At 48.1% G+C, this 13,810-nt stretch overlaps 1 long non-coding RNA gene across 1 annotated transcript in view; it reads right to left on the reverse strand.

The window, feature by feature from the left end:
• The window catches only part of LOC134932747 (uncharacterized), a 77,522-nt gene extending 64,191 nt beyond the window's left edge, over nt 1-13,331 (reverse strand). Inside the window, exon 1 of the long non-coding RNA XR_010179476.1 lies at nt 13,022-13,331. This is a non-coding gene — a long non-coding RNA (uncharacterized LOC134932747). The remainder of the gene's footprint in view (nt 1-13,021) is intronic.
• Between the last annotated feature and the right edge of the window lie 479 nt (nt 13,332-13,810).

The following is a 13,810-nucleotide window of genomic DNA, read 5'->3' on the forward strand; positions in this document are numbered from 1 at the left end:
TTCCCAGGCATGAAGCCAGTCTGGTCTGGATGAACGAGGGAGGTGATCACTGTGTTAAGTCGTACTGCCAATATCTTTGCCAGGATCTTAGCGTCGGTGGGGATTAGGGATATCGGTCTATAGGAGTCCGGAGACCTAGGGTCCTTACCGGGCTTTGGGATCACTATTATAATTGCCTCTGACATAGAGGGGGGAAGTTCATTATTGGTAAATATATCTAGGTATAAGGCATGGAGCCTGGGCCCAAAAAAATCAACATGAGTTTTGTATACCTCTGAGGGAATTCCGTCACACCCCGGGGCCTTGCCATTGGGGGACACACCAATAGCCGCAGTCACCTCCGCGAGTGTCAAGGGCGCTTCCAGTACCTCACGGGCCTCAGAGGGGAGCGCGGGAAGCGGAATACCCGCCAAATAGTGGGAGAGATCCATAGTGGAGCATGTCGACTGTGAGCTATAAACCTTGGTGTAATAGGATCGGAATAACTGCGCAATGTCCGGCGTGGTGTCAACAAAGGACCCATCCCCATCGGACATTTGTGTAATTACAGTCCCAGGACGATCCTGATGTATCAGCCGGGCCAGGAGGCCACCCGTCCTATCAGCCTGCATATAAATATTAGTGGCCCTAAAGAGGAGGGACCGTGAGTTTTTATCGGACAGGTGGGCAAGCCAGGCCGACTGGGCCACCAGCCAACGTGCTTTCGTCGTGGGGGTACCATCTAGCAAGTATTGGGACTCTAAATCTCTGGCGTCACTCTCCAGGGCCTTTTCCCTTTCTCTAGAGGACACTTTATGAGCTGCTATGCGTCCTATATAAGAGCCCCTCAGAAAAGCCTTGAATGAATCCCATACCATAGTTCCCAGGGCAGATCCTGTGTTGTCGCTAAAGTAACCCTCCCACTGAGTCTCCAGGTCTCCGCAGTCACCTAGCTGAGTCAGCCAAGAAGGGTGCAACTTCCAATAAGAGTGTCCCCTCTGACCCTTCACAGCGAGAGTCATCAGCAAAGGGGAATGGTCAGAGATCCCTCGGGCCTCGTAGCGGACGTCAGTGATTGCAGGGATAAGGGCGGGGGACACCAGTACCAGGTCTATTCTAGAAAAGGAGCCATATGTGCTGGAGAAACAGGAGAACTGACGGACTGCAGGGTGGCGAAGCCTCCACACATCTACCCATTGTAAATTATTCAAGAAATCAGCAAATTTGGTAGAACCACTACCCACCATCACATCATTCGGAGACCGCCATCGGTCCAAAGAGACATCTAATATATTGTTAAAGTCGCCCAGGCATATCACCGGAGTGGTAGGGGAGGAAGCTATAAAAGATGCAGCTTGCTGCAATACAGCGTATGAAAAAGGAGGGGGGACATACACTGCCAAAATGTAATAGGGCTGGGAACTCAGTTTGCATTCCAGAAATACAAATCTGCCATATGTGTCAGTTTTGACCGATATTAACTCAAATTGCACCGTTTTTTTAATCAGGACAGACACACCCCTGGAGAAGGAGGAATGAGAGGCATGGTAAGCCCATCCCACCCAGGCCCGTCTTAGAGATAACAACCTATTTCCCTGCAAGTGGGTCTCGCTAAGGCATGCAATATCCGGGTCATATTTCCTAATCATATTTAGAACCAAAGAACGTTTGATTTTGTTATTTAGACCCCGGACATTCCATGCCAGAAATTTCAAGTTACTCATGACCCCAGATATACTCGATGTGCCACACGGATAGACATCTCACAATATATATCCAAAAATCAGCACCACTAGCCATAGTAACATATATCTCATAAGAGCTCTGCGTTATAAGCCATAATATCTGGTATATCAAACATCCTAGTTTCAGAAAAAACATAGATATGAAAAATAATAAACTAAAGAAAGAAAACCAAAAACAACAAGAAGAGCCGCAACTAGCAGCTTCCCAACCATCCCTCCCCTCCCCGTACACCACCCCGAACTCTGGCATACTTATATCCCAAAACGCCAATCCCAACTACCAAATGCTAAGAAGGCCCAGATTCTCAACTTAACCTAAACCCTCTTAACCAGTAGCACTTGAACGTGAAAAGTCTTGAGCCACCAATGCAAAAGGTGGGGGGCTCCCCGAATTGTGGTCGTCTCCTCCGGTGGTCAAGATCCCAGCATCTTCAGCGCAGGGAATCAGTCCGGAGCTAGCTGACGGGCACCCGGCGCATATCCGTCCAGCCACTGGGCCGCCTCTCTAGGAGAATTAAAGAACTTGGTCTCCCCATCCGCCACCACTCGGAGCCGAGAGGGAAACAGCATGGAATATGAGAGGTTGAGGTCCCGCAGACGTCGTTTGATAGGCATAAACTGGGCCCTGTCCTTCTGGACGTCCGCGGCAAAGTCCGGGAAGGCCGACACTCTGACTCCGTTGCGGACCAATGGGCCCTTCGTACGGCCAAGGCGGAGGACCGAGTCACGATCCTTATAGTGCAGGAATTTGGCGATGAAGGTGCGAGGAGGGGCACCAGGAGGTAGCGGCCGAGATGGTATCCTATGCGCTCGCTCCACCGTGAATTGTGCTGTAAAGGACTCAGCACCATAGATCTCTTTGAGCCAGGATTCGAGGAAGTCCTCCGGCTGCGAGCCCTCCTCTCTCTCAGGCAGACCCACAAATCGGACATTGTTTCTGCGCAGTCGACCCTCCATGTCTAGGAGCTTGGTTTGGAGAGATGAGACCTGTTGGGTCACTGCGGACACGGATTGCTTAAGGGGGCCACACACATCCTCCAAGTTGGAGACACGCGTCTCCGCCTCACCCACTCGCTCACGTATACGCTGAACATCTTGTCGAAGTAAGGAGAGGTCGCACTGCACCTTTTCCATCTTATCGGAGAGACGCTGCTCACTACCGGCTATAGCCTCCAACACCTGCTGAATAGACGGCGCCTCCGCTGCCGTTGGGGAGTTGGCGGTAGACGCAGGAGGGGAGCTTGAGTGTGTTGGAGAGGCACCCTGAGGTGGAGCCGATGACCCCCTGGGGTTGGGTTGCCTAGCAAATCTTTCTAGTTTGGCCGCGGCCGCACTCTGGCCGCCCTTCACCATATTGACAGATGTCGGTCACCCACTCCTCCGGGTAGAGTTGTAGTATAAAGTATAATTAGAAGACAGCAGGCTATATGCTTTTAAAGCCGGGAAGCAGCCGTGACGGATCTTTGGGTCAAAATATCAATGGACAAGAGCACAGGCTTTGTGTAAAAATAAAAAATAGTATATGATATTGATGTTGTTGAGGGGAGAATGTCCTGCAGCAAATTCCAGGTAGAAGCAGGGTATTGGTGTGTAATACACTGTGAGCTATTAGTGTAACACAATAGTGCATTGAGTTGCAGTGTGCATGCAGTCCTTGCAGGGTAGACAGGGAGAGCTGTGTGCTGAGGCTGTCTATGGAACTGCACCCAAAATGGCCCCCGGGCTTTTAAGCACTTCACCCCTTCACTGGAGTACCTGCGCCTTATTGTCCAGCCAGGAGTCTCAGGTCCCCTTCAGCCAGGTACAGGAGGGCCTTCAGTGTCTCCTGCAATGTGCCCAGCACCAGACAGCGCCGCCCGCCCGTTCGTCCGTCCGTCAAGAGGGCCCTGGAGCCGCGCGGCCGGGAGCGCCAAACTCGAGGCCGGGGATCCGGAGGAGTCACAGGCCGCAATGCCGGAAGTCGTCCGCCGCGGCCAGCCAGCACCCAGAGATCCCGGACAAAGGTGCCCGCCGCTGCTCGGAGGTGAGGGGGGACCAGCACCGGGGGGTAGACACTCCGGAGGGACACAGGATGGGTGCAGGAGTTGTAAAATCGGGGAGCTCCCGGGATCCGCTGCCTACTCCTTCACCGCCGTGGCCACGCCCCCATATTTTTTTTATTATTAATAAAATGTTATTATATTAAGCACATAAAAATACAATACATAGAATAGCCTAATAAACTGTTAGAACAATGATAATAAAAAAATTATTATATAAATATGTATAGGACTGCCATGACTCCTGAACCGATATGTGTAAAAAAAAAGTCTAATAGACCTTGATTAAGAGCTGCACTGATGCTTCATAAAATTCAGCCGTGCGTCCACGAGCTGAAATACATGTAGAAAGGAAACTGATGAGAGGTACCTCCGTTAGAAATCACTGTCCAAAATATAAATTATCTGTGGCCTGGATCCTGACATGACCATTGTAAAGGGGGATTACATTTCTACATCAAAAGCAGATATTGCCAAGCTCTGGACATTGAGGGCTGATAAGGCCAATTTGTTTGTTATGTCAACAGAGGAGCTGTAAACAGACCAGGGAAGTGTGACCAAATGTCCTGATTGGAATGCAGGAATCCTATTTCCTGGCTAATGTCATAAATCTCACTCTCTTTGAAAGAAATTCATACAGTATACCTTTGGGCTACACCCCTTACCTCCCCCCTTGGCTGTTGCCAAGCACCAAGTATGTAAACCTGGTGTATGTTTAGAGTCCAGAAGGGAAGTAGTTAAAAATCCCAAGGGAGGGGGCCGGATGAAGCTCATGAAAACAGAAAGTGTGATCTCTTGGGGACTCAACAATACGTTGGAGATGACCTGAGTTATTCTTTGAATTCCCCCACAACAGAAACAACTAAATTAGTTTAGAGTAAGTGAATTAGGGTTTCTGCAGTTTTTATTTATTTTCATTTATTGAGATTGCTGTATTCTGTGTGTGTTTTTAAAATATTCTTAATCATCTTTGTAACCTTTTTGTAACTAAAGCTCTGAAGTATTCTTGAAATTAAAATTCTAGTTTTTAGTTCTGATTCTGTGAATCTTATGAACTCAGGGCCTGTGTGGCTCACGCCTACCTATTTTTCTTAGTATTGCAGTGTGTGTGTGACAGGTAAAGCTAAAGACGCCTGCAAAATCCGTAACACGTTGAAAAGTCTTTGCTGGTGGCAGCTGAAGGTATTTAAGTAATCCCATGTGTCAAAGGTGACCCGCACGGCGCACACGTGACAATTCTCAAATTGGCATATTTGTGGAATTGGCCGGCAGCGTCGTCACACTGGTGCTGAAGAGGAAGTTGATGATGAGGATTCTGATGGTGATGTGGTTTGTTTAAGTCAGGCACTGGGGGAGACACCTGTTTGTGGGATATAGAAGCCCATTGTGATGCCTGGGCAAACTACCAAAAAAGCCACTTCTTCGGTGTGGAATTATTTCACTGATACCTAAATCCCTTTTTCCTCCTGTACCCTAGCTCCTGCAAGCCACACCACCAACTCCCTCAACGTCTACTTCCTCCTCAGTCAGGAATGTCAGTAGTACGGCAGGCCATGTCACTGTCAAGACTGAGGAGTCCTCTCCTAACCGGGATTCCTCCGGAGGATCCTTGAGTGGTACGCCTGCTGTTGCTGCGCTGCTGTTGTTGCTGCTGGGAGTCAATCATCATCCCAGAGGGGAAGTCGGAAGACCACTTGTACTACTTCAACTAAGCAATTGACTGTCCAACAGTCCTTTGTGAGGAAGATGAAATATGACAGCAGTCATCTTGTTGCAAAGCGGATAACTGAGGCCTTGACACTTATGTTGGTGTTAGACGTGCATCCGGTATCCGCCATTGGTGCAGTGGAATTTAGACAATTGATAGAGGTATTGTGTCCCCGGTACCAAATCCCATCTAGGTTCCACTACCCTAGGCAGGGGATACCGAGAATGTACAAAGACATCCGAAAAAGAGTCACCAGTGTCCTACAAAATGCAGTTGTATCCAGTGTCCACTTAACCACAGACATGTGGACAAGTGGAACAGGGCAGACTAAGAACTATATTACTGTGACAGCCCACTGGGTAGATGTATGGCCTCCCGCAGCAACAACAGCGGCGGCAACAGTAGCAGCATCTCGCAAGCGCTAACTCGTTCCTAGGCAGGCTACACTATGTATCGCAGCTTTCCGTAAGAGGCACACAGCTGACAACCTCTTACGGAAACTGAGGGACATCATCACAGAAGGGCTTACCCCAATTAGACTCTCCTGGGGATTTGTGATATCGGACAACCCCACCAATATTGTGCGTGCATTACATCTGGGCTAATTTGGTGGTGCAAAATTTTTAGAAAAATGACAGGGGTGTACAGGAGATGCTGTCTGTTGCCCAAAAAATTGCGGACCACTTTCGACATTCTGCCACCATGTGCCGAAGACTGGAGTGCCAGCAAACACTCCTGAACCTGCCCTGCTATCAATTGAAGCAAGAGGTGGTAACGAGGTGGAATTCAACACTCTATATGCTTCAGAGGATGGAGGAGCAGCAAAAGGCCATTAAAGCCTATGCATCCACCTACGATATAGGCAAAGGAGGGAAAATGCACCTGACTCAAGCACAGTGAAGACTGATTTCTGTCTTGTGCAAGGTTCTCCAAACCTTCGAACTTGCCACACATGAAGTCAGTTCAGACACTGCCAGCTTGAGTCAGGTCATTCCCCTCATCAATTCCCCTCATCAGGCTTTTGCAGAAGCAGCTGGAGAAATTGAAGGAGGAGCTAATACGGATCGATTCCGCAAAGTATGTGGGACTTGTGGATGGAGCCCTTCATTCGCTTTGCCAGGATTCAAGGGTGGTCAATCTGTTGAAATCAGAGCACTACATTTTGGCCACCGTGCTCAATCCTAGGTTTAAAGCCTATGTTGTATCTCTCTATCCAGCAGACACAAGTCTGCAGAGGTGCAAAGACCTGCTGGTGAGTAAATTGTCAACTCAAGCAGAATGTGACCTGTCAACAGCTCCTCCTTCAATTTCTCCCACCACTGGGGCTGCAAGGAAAAGGATAAGATTTCCTAGCCCACTCGCTGGCGGTGATGCAGGGCAGTCAGGAGCGAGTGCTGACATCTGGTCCGGACTGAAGGACCTGCCAACGATTACTGACATGTCTACTGTCACTGCATATGATTCTGTCACCATTGAAAGAATGGTGGAGGATTATATGAGTGACAGCATCCAAGTAGGCATGTCAGACAGTCCGTATGTATACTGGCAGGAAAAAGAGGCAATTTGGAGGCACTTGCACAAACTGGCTTTATTTTACCTAAGTTCCCCCCCCCCCCTCCAGTGTACCCCGAAAGAGTGTTTAGTGCAGCCGGCAACCTTGTCAGCAATCGGCATAGGAGGTTACTTCCACAAAATGTGGAGAAGATGATGTTCATCAAAATGAATTATAAATTCCTCCAGGAAGACCTGTACCAGCAATTGCCTCCAGAAAGTACAGAGGAACCTGTGATGGTGGATTCCATACTCTGTGAGGATGAGGATGTACACAGTGAAAGGGGTGAGGAATCAGAGGATGAGGATGAGGTCGACATCTTGCCTCTGTAGAGCCAGTTTGTGCAAGGAGAGTTTGATTGTTTCTTTTTTTGGTGGGGGTCCAAACAAACCACTCATTTCAGCCACAGTCGTGTGGCAGACCCTGTCGCTGAAATGATTGGTTTGTTAAAGTGTACATGGCCTGTTTATATAACATAAGGGTGGGTGGGAGGGCCCAAGGACAATTCCATCTTGCACCTTTTTTTCTTCTTGTCATCATGTGCTGTTTGTGGACTATTTTTTTAAAGTGCCATCTGGTCTGACACTTCCGTATCTGTCCAGTGGTATTGCCATTTAATTCCAGTGATTTGGACGTATAATTACAGTGATTTGGACGTATAATTACAGTGATTTTGCCATTTAAATCCAGTGATTTGGACGTATAATTCCAGTGATTTGGACGTATAATTCCAGTGGGAATTGTTTGTGTCGCTTGGCTTAGTCATACAGCTACCTCATTGCACCTCTTCGACATCTTTGCATGAGGTGCTATTTGGGGCCTAGTTTTTGAAAAGTGCCATCCTGTCTGACACTGCCGTATGAGTCCAGGGGTACTGCTGTATTAGTCCTGGGGTACTGCCGTATAAGTCCAGCAATTGCAGAATTTTAAAAAAAATGATAGGGGCGTGCTGGAGATGCTGTCAGTGGACCGAACAATTGCGCCCCACTCTCGACATTCAGCCACTGCGTGACACTACTAGATGGGCCCGGTGGTTGTGTCATTTAGCTTAATCATACAGCAACCTCGGTGCACCATTTTTTATTCTTTGCATCGTGCTGTTTGGGGTGTTTTTTGATATCTGCCCTCCTGTCTGCCACTGCAGTGCCACTCCTAGATGGGCCAATTGTTTGAGTCGCTTGGCTTAGTCATACAGCTACCTCATTGCACCTCTTCGACATCTTTGCATAAGGTGCTGTTTGGGTCCTAGATTTTGAAAAGTGCCATCCTGTCTGACACTGCAGTGCCACTTTTAGATGGGCCAGGTGTTTGTGCTGCACACTTGTGTCGCTTAGCTTGGCAATCCAGCTACCTAATTGCACCTTTTTTCTTCTTTGTATCAAGGGCTGTTTGGGGACTAGTTTTTGAATAGTGTCATCTGCAACTACAGTGCCACTCCTAGATGGGCCAGGTGTTTGTGCCACACACTTGTGTCGCTTAGCTTAGTCATACAGCCACCTTGGTGCAACTTTTAGGCCTAAAAACAATATTGTGAGGTGTTCAGTGTTCAGAATAGACTGGAAATGAGTGGAAATGAATGTTATTGAGGTTAATAATAATGTAGGAGCAAAATTACCCCCAAATTCTGTGATTTTACTCATTTTTATGTTTTTTTTTTTAAATCATCCAGATCCAAAACCAAAATCACAACACGAAAGGGTGGTTTTGGCAAAACCAAGCCAAAACCAAAATACGAAAGTGGAATTAGAACCAAAACCAAAACACAAAACACGGAAAGTGTCAGCCGCACATCTCGATTTAAAATACAGTGACATATTATTGGTGAGAACCTTCATTCGTTGAAAAAAATCACTGTGCATATGTAATATATCTAGGTATTCTGGTGCCCTTTCCCAGAAGGAGCACTGGTGTATACCCCCCCCCCCCCCCCTTCCCCTGTGCTGTTACTAAGGCATGGGAAATTGGGCATGACTTCATGGTGGGATGGGCATGGCCTCATGGCACTCTAGTATGTTCATCAATCTGGTGCTGTGTTCAGCTGGGATGAGATGTTGAGGTGACCAGAGATGCTAGGCAGCAACTTTTCAGTGACAGTGCAGTGCAGCTGCAGTTGAGGCTGGTCTGTCAATTTCCTGCAAGAGCTGGCAGTGGCTTGGCTTGGGTTGCAGTACCTAGGGCCTCTGCTCCAATACTAAAATGCCCATACATACATATCACGCCGCCCCATACTATGTTTCATCTGCATCTGCTTAGTCAAAGCCCCGCAACCGCCCAGGAAAACATTTCTAATACACTTCTTTGTGCGTGTATCTACTCTGTATGAACACCATTGGGATGTATGCATAGTGGAACTCTGATGCATGCGTAGGCAAAAATCATCACATAAGAAATAAACACACTGGCACCTACAGGAAAAACGCAAACATATTAGGCCCCATAGAAAAAGACAATGTCACAGGCACTCAGGTAACGGCAGGAAAATAATGAGGCTCTACTTAAATGGGGGCTCCTAAGCATGACATGTGGCTTCCAACCGCTCACCCATCTACGCTCTCTCATGAGATTCGTACCTGGTGTTGTTCATCTAGGAAACCCCTAAAGGTGAGGATCTCCCTATAGCTCTCTCTCTCTCACGTGCTATATTGTGCCTGGCAGCACCCCCTTTGTGTTCTTTGCGGGGACACTCCAGCTGCAGCCACTCGGTTCAGCAGCAGTCTAGTTACACAGACATCCCTCCCCTCGTCTGTTACTCTGAATGGGGAACTCACAAGCTCTTTATCCTGGAGGGACTTCTCCTCTTATTTATGAGGACTCCTTACAGGGACCCAATTATTTTACAGAGGGCTTTCCTCTTCTGAAAGTAGGGGGTGATTCCAATGGTGCCTCTTTTTCATTGGAGCTGCCCTCTCTCAGACCTCATGAGGGTGACTACCCCTCCTGTCGGGGCACAGGAAATTACTGTCCGGGAGACACTTTTTTACATAGGGGCTTTCTTGTGTGATGGAGCTGTTTGGCTAGGACCACCCATCCCCCCCCCCTCCGCCCAAATACCAGGGTACTGCGGAATCTCCCTCCTGTCCTGCTGTCCCAGCTAAAATGTCCGCCTCCAACACATGAACGCTAGGAACCTGAGTCTTTATAAACTTAGGTCGAGCCGTCATCAGCTGTAGCTGTGACAACACCCCCTTTCAGTGATGCAAGGCCATACCTCCTGTGCAGCCCCCTTCACCCTTGCTTTCCCAGTGGCTGACAGCAGACATCAATGAGCAGTGGTGCACGCAGGGGGGGGTTCCGAGTACCTGGAAACCCCCCCTGATGAGCCGAGATTTCTATTTTGAGACGGAGACAGCTTTGTCTCCGTCTCAGCAAAAGCTGTGACCGCGATCGCGACAGCGGAGCTGCAGCAGCAAGAGAGCTGTGGCGCTCTCTGCTTACAGAATGTCCCGGGGGAGCTGCTGGCTGCGCATGCTCAGCAACAGCAGCTCCCTCCGTCCTCACTCTTCCGTCCTTCTGCTTCCAGCCCCTGATGGATCATGTAAGTTTGAAGCCAGTGTTTATGTGTGTATTTGTATGTTTGTAAGTACAGTATGTCTGTGTGTTTGTGCACTGGTGTATGTACAGTATGTATGTATGGACTATAAATCAATGGATATGTTTAATATCCAAAGTGAATCAACGGCCTGCATATATACATATTCTGGGTGAGCACAACCACAGATATATGTGATGCAGTGTGAATAAATCAAAGCACAGGCATATTCAACGATGCAGCATTTCGGGACACAGACAGTCCCTTCCTCAGGTAATGTACCTCATTACCTGAGGAAGGGACTGTCTGTGTCCCGAAATGCTGATATATAAATGCAGCCATATTATAGCATATTGGGGCTATTAAAATTGAATAAGTAATGATGACTGCACTCAAACTGGCTTATAACATGTACACTTTAGTTTTGACCAGCAGTGCAGACTCTTGATGCTTAAAGTAAATGTGTATAGTTTCTTGTTAGCCTGGACCTGTTGCCTACCTTCTGACTTCTTATCTTACGCCAGTCCTCCTGATCTGCACATGACTCCTGCTCAGTCTCCATGCATGACTGCTCTTAATCCTAGCAACCAGCATTTTTGAGACAAAGATAGGTATTCCTATTAATGTGTCATGTATATTTTATTATCTTTTTTTGCCAGAACCCATCTGCCAAGAATTGTACTATGTCATGCAGAATTCAACTGAATTAATTTTAACACTATTAGTAAACTGAGACAGTATGTTTGGGATGGGGAGGAGAATCATATGTTTTGCTAAATAATGACTGCTATACTGTATGTACTGCTACAGTATATGTAAAGGATAACTCATGGGTGGTCATTCCGAGTTGTTCGCTCGTTGACGATTTTCTCTATATTGCGATTAGTCGCTTACTGCGCATGCGCAACGTTCGCAGAGCGCATGCGCTTAGTTATTTTACACAAAAGTAAGGTATTTTACTCACGGAATAACAAGGATTTTTCATCGTTCTGGTGATCGGAGTGTGATTGACAGGAAGTGGGTGTTTCTGGGCGGAAACTGGCCGTTTTATAGGTGTGTGTGAAAAAACGCTGGCGTTTCTGGGAAAAACGCGGGAGTGTCTGAAGAAACGGGGGAGTGTCTGGGCGAACGCTGGGAGTGTTTGTGACGTCAAACCAGGAACGAAACTGACTGAACTGATCGCAATGGCTGAGTAAGTCCCAAGCTACTCAGAAACTGCTAAGAAATTTCTATTCGCAATTCTGCTAATCTTTAGTTCGCAATTCTGCTATGCTAAGATACACTCCCAGAGGGCGGCGGCTTAGCGTGTGCAATGCTGCTAAAAGCAGCTAGCGAGCGAACAACTCGGAATGAGGGCCATGGTTATTGCAGTATCTCATTTTTCAACAATGCAGAATGGAATTCCTATCATCATTCTACCTATTTGGGACTGAAATCCTGTCATACTGTATATACAATTGTTAAAGGACATAGTGGGATTGTGGGATTATTTAATAAATTAAGTAGGGTATATTATTTGTCTATGCAAAATTTACTTTAAATTAACATATTTGTATGGCTTTATAAATATGTTGTTGCATTTGGAATAGAGATTTTAGCCTGAGCCAGTGACGTGCGGTGAGGTCAATGGCTGGGGAGGCACTGGCTAGTATCAGAGCTAGGATTACTCCATATACCACCCTATATGTAGTCCATCCCATCTGCAAGCAGCACAGCAATGGGCAGCAATCACAGGGCCTATTTCAGTAGCAGTTGTAGAACTGCTAAAATCGCAGATGGACGCTTTTCGGCCATTTGTGCATGGACTTTTACATTGCGATCGTATCCCGGAAGGATGCGATCGCAATTTCAGTGACAGGCGGCGGGCCTTCGAGGGGTGGCGACACAGCATTGGGGCGGGTGAGAAGGAAACGCAGGCGTGTTATGGCTGTTTTTGGGGCGCCCCAATGACGTCACCTGCATTTTCTGCAATAACAAACATGGTGGCGATGCGCCTGCATACATGCAGGGGGCTTCCACAAATTGCAGATTTCTGAGATACAATTGCATATCTGGGCGGTGATTAGCATGCTGGGCTGCCTTGCCCTGTGCTGGGCGGCCCCCAGCATACGAGTGTAAGCAGTAGCAGTTTTGTTTTGGCACGGGGTAACACGTGGCAAGGGGGGCACAGGGTAAAACATGACACAGGGGGGCAGAGATTAACACATGGCATAGGGGGCACAGGGTAACATATGGCACAGGGTAATGCATGGTACATGGGGGCACAAGTTAATACATTACGCCGGGAGGACAGGGTAACACATGGCACGGGGGAGCATAGGCTAACACATGGCCCAGGGTAACATAAGGTAACACATGGCAAGTGGAGCACAGGTTAACATATGGCCTAGGGGGCACAGGGTAACACGTGGCAAAGTGGGGAATTGGATAACACCTGGAGTGGGAGGAGGGAAATGATGGGCACAGTACCTGGTGGTAGCCGGCTGCTGGGTTACACCATGCACTGCAGGAGTACTGCGAGCACATACTGCTGCCTCCTGTCACTGTGTCAGGCTCCCAGTGGATCCTCAGCTGCTGCTGCTGCTGCTGATACTCCTGGGTCCTCAACTGCTTCTGCTGTTCTTGGGTCCTCAACTGTTTCTGCTGTTCCTGAGTCCTCTGCTGCTGCTGTTCCTGAGTCCTCTGCTGCTGCTGCTGGGTCCTCCCCCAGAGTGACAACCAGTGGCTCTTCCATCAGCAGCATGGGAAGGGAGCGGGGAGTACGAGGGGAGAGAGGCTGCTGAGATTGTGCTGCAGGGAAGTGTGAGCACAGGCCACGCCCCCTCCTGAGGCAGATCTGATGGAGCCTCACAAGTAGGAATGGCCATCGTTGGGCTATCCATCAATGGTTACCATCAATGGTGCCATCAGTAGATAACCTTGATGGTTGTCAACCATCTGTAAGGGAACCATCGATGGTTTTGCACATCGATGGTCCCCATTACTTTAGTATTGAGGTGGACGTGGGCCAATCAGAGCCTGGGGGAGTGGCTTGATGGGTGTCCAGGGGCAGAGCTATGCTCCAAGTCCCTGACACCCTAGAGAAAAAATAAAAAAAAATATTTGATAGCTCTTTACCATCGATGTCGGGAAACTGTCTGGTTCTCCCCCATCGATGGTAAAAGTAGTTACCATCGTGATGGACCATCGATGATTTAGAATCATCAATGGTCGATGGCCATCCGTACTCACAGGCTCCATTTTCTATGCAGCATTATT

Source organism: Pseudophryne corroboree, chromosome 1 (assembly GCF_028390025.1).
Source record: "Pseudophryne corroboree isolate aPseCor3 chromosome 1, aPseCor3.hap2, whole genome shotgun sequence".
Classification (NCBI taxonomy): domain Eukaryota; kingdom Metazoa; phylum Chordata; class Amphibia; order Anura; family Myobatrachidae; genus Pseudophryne; species Pseudophryne corroboree.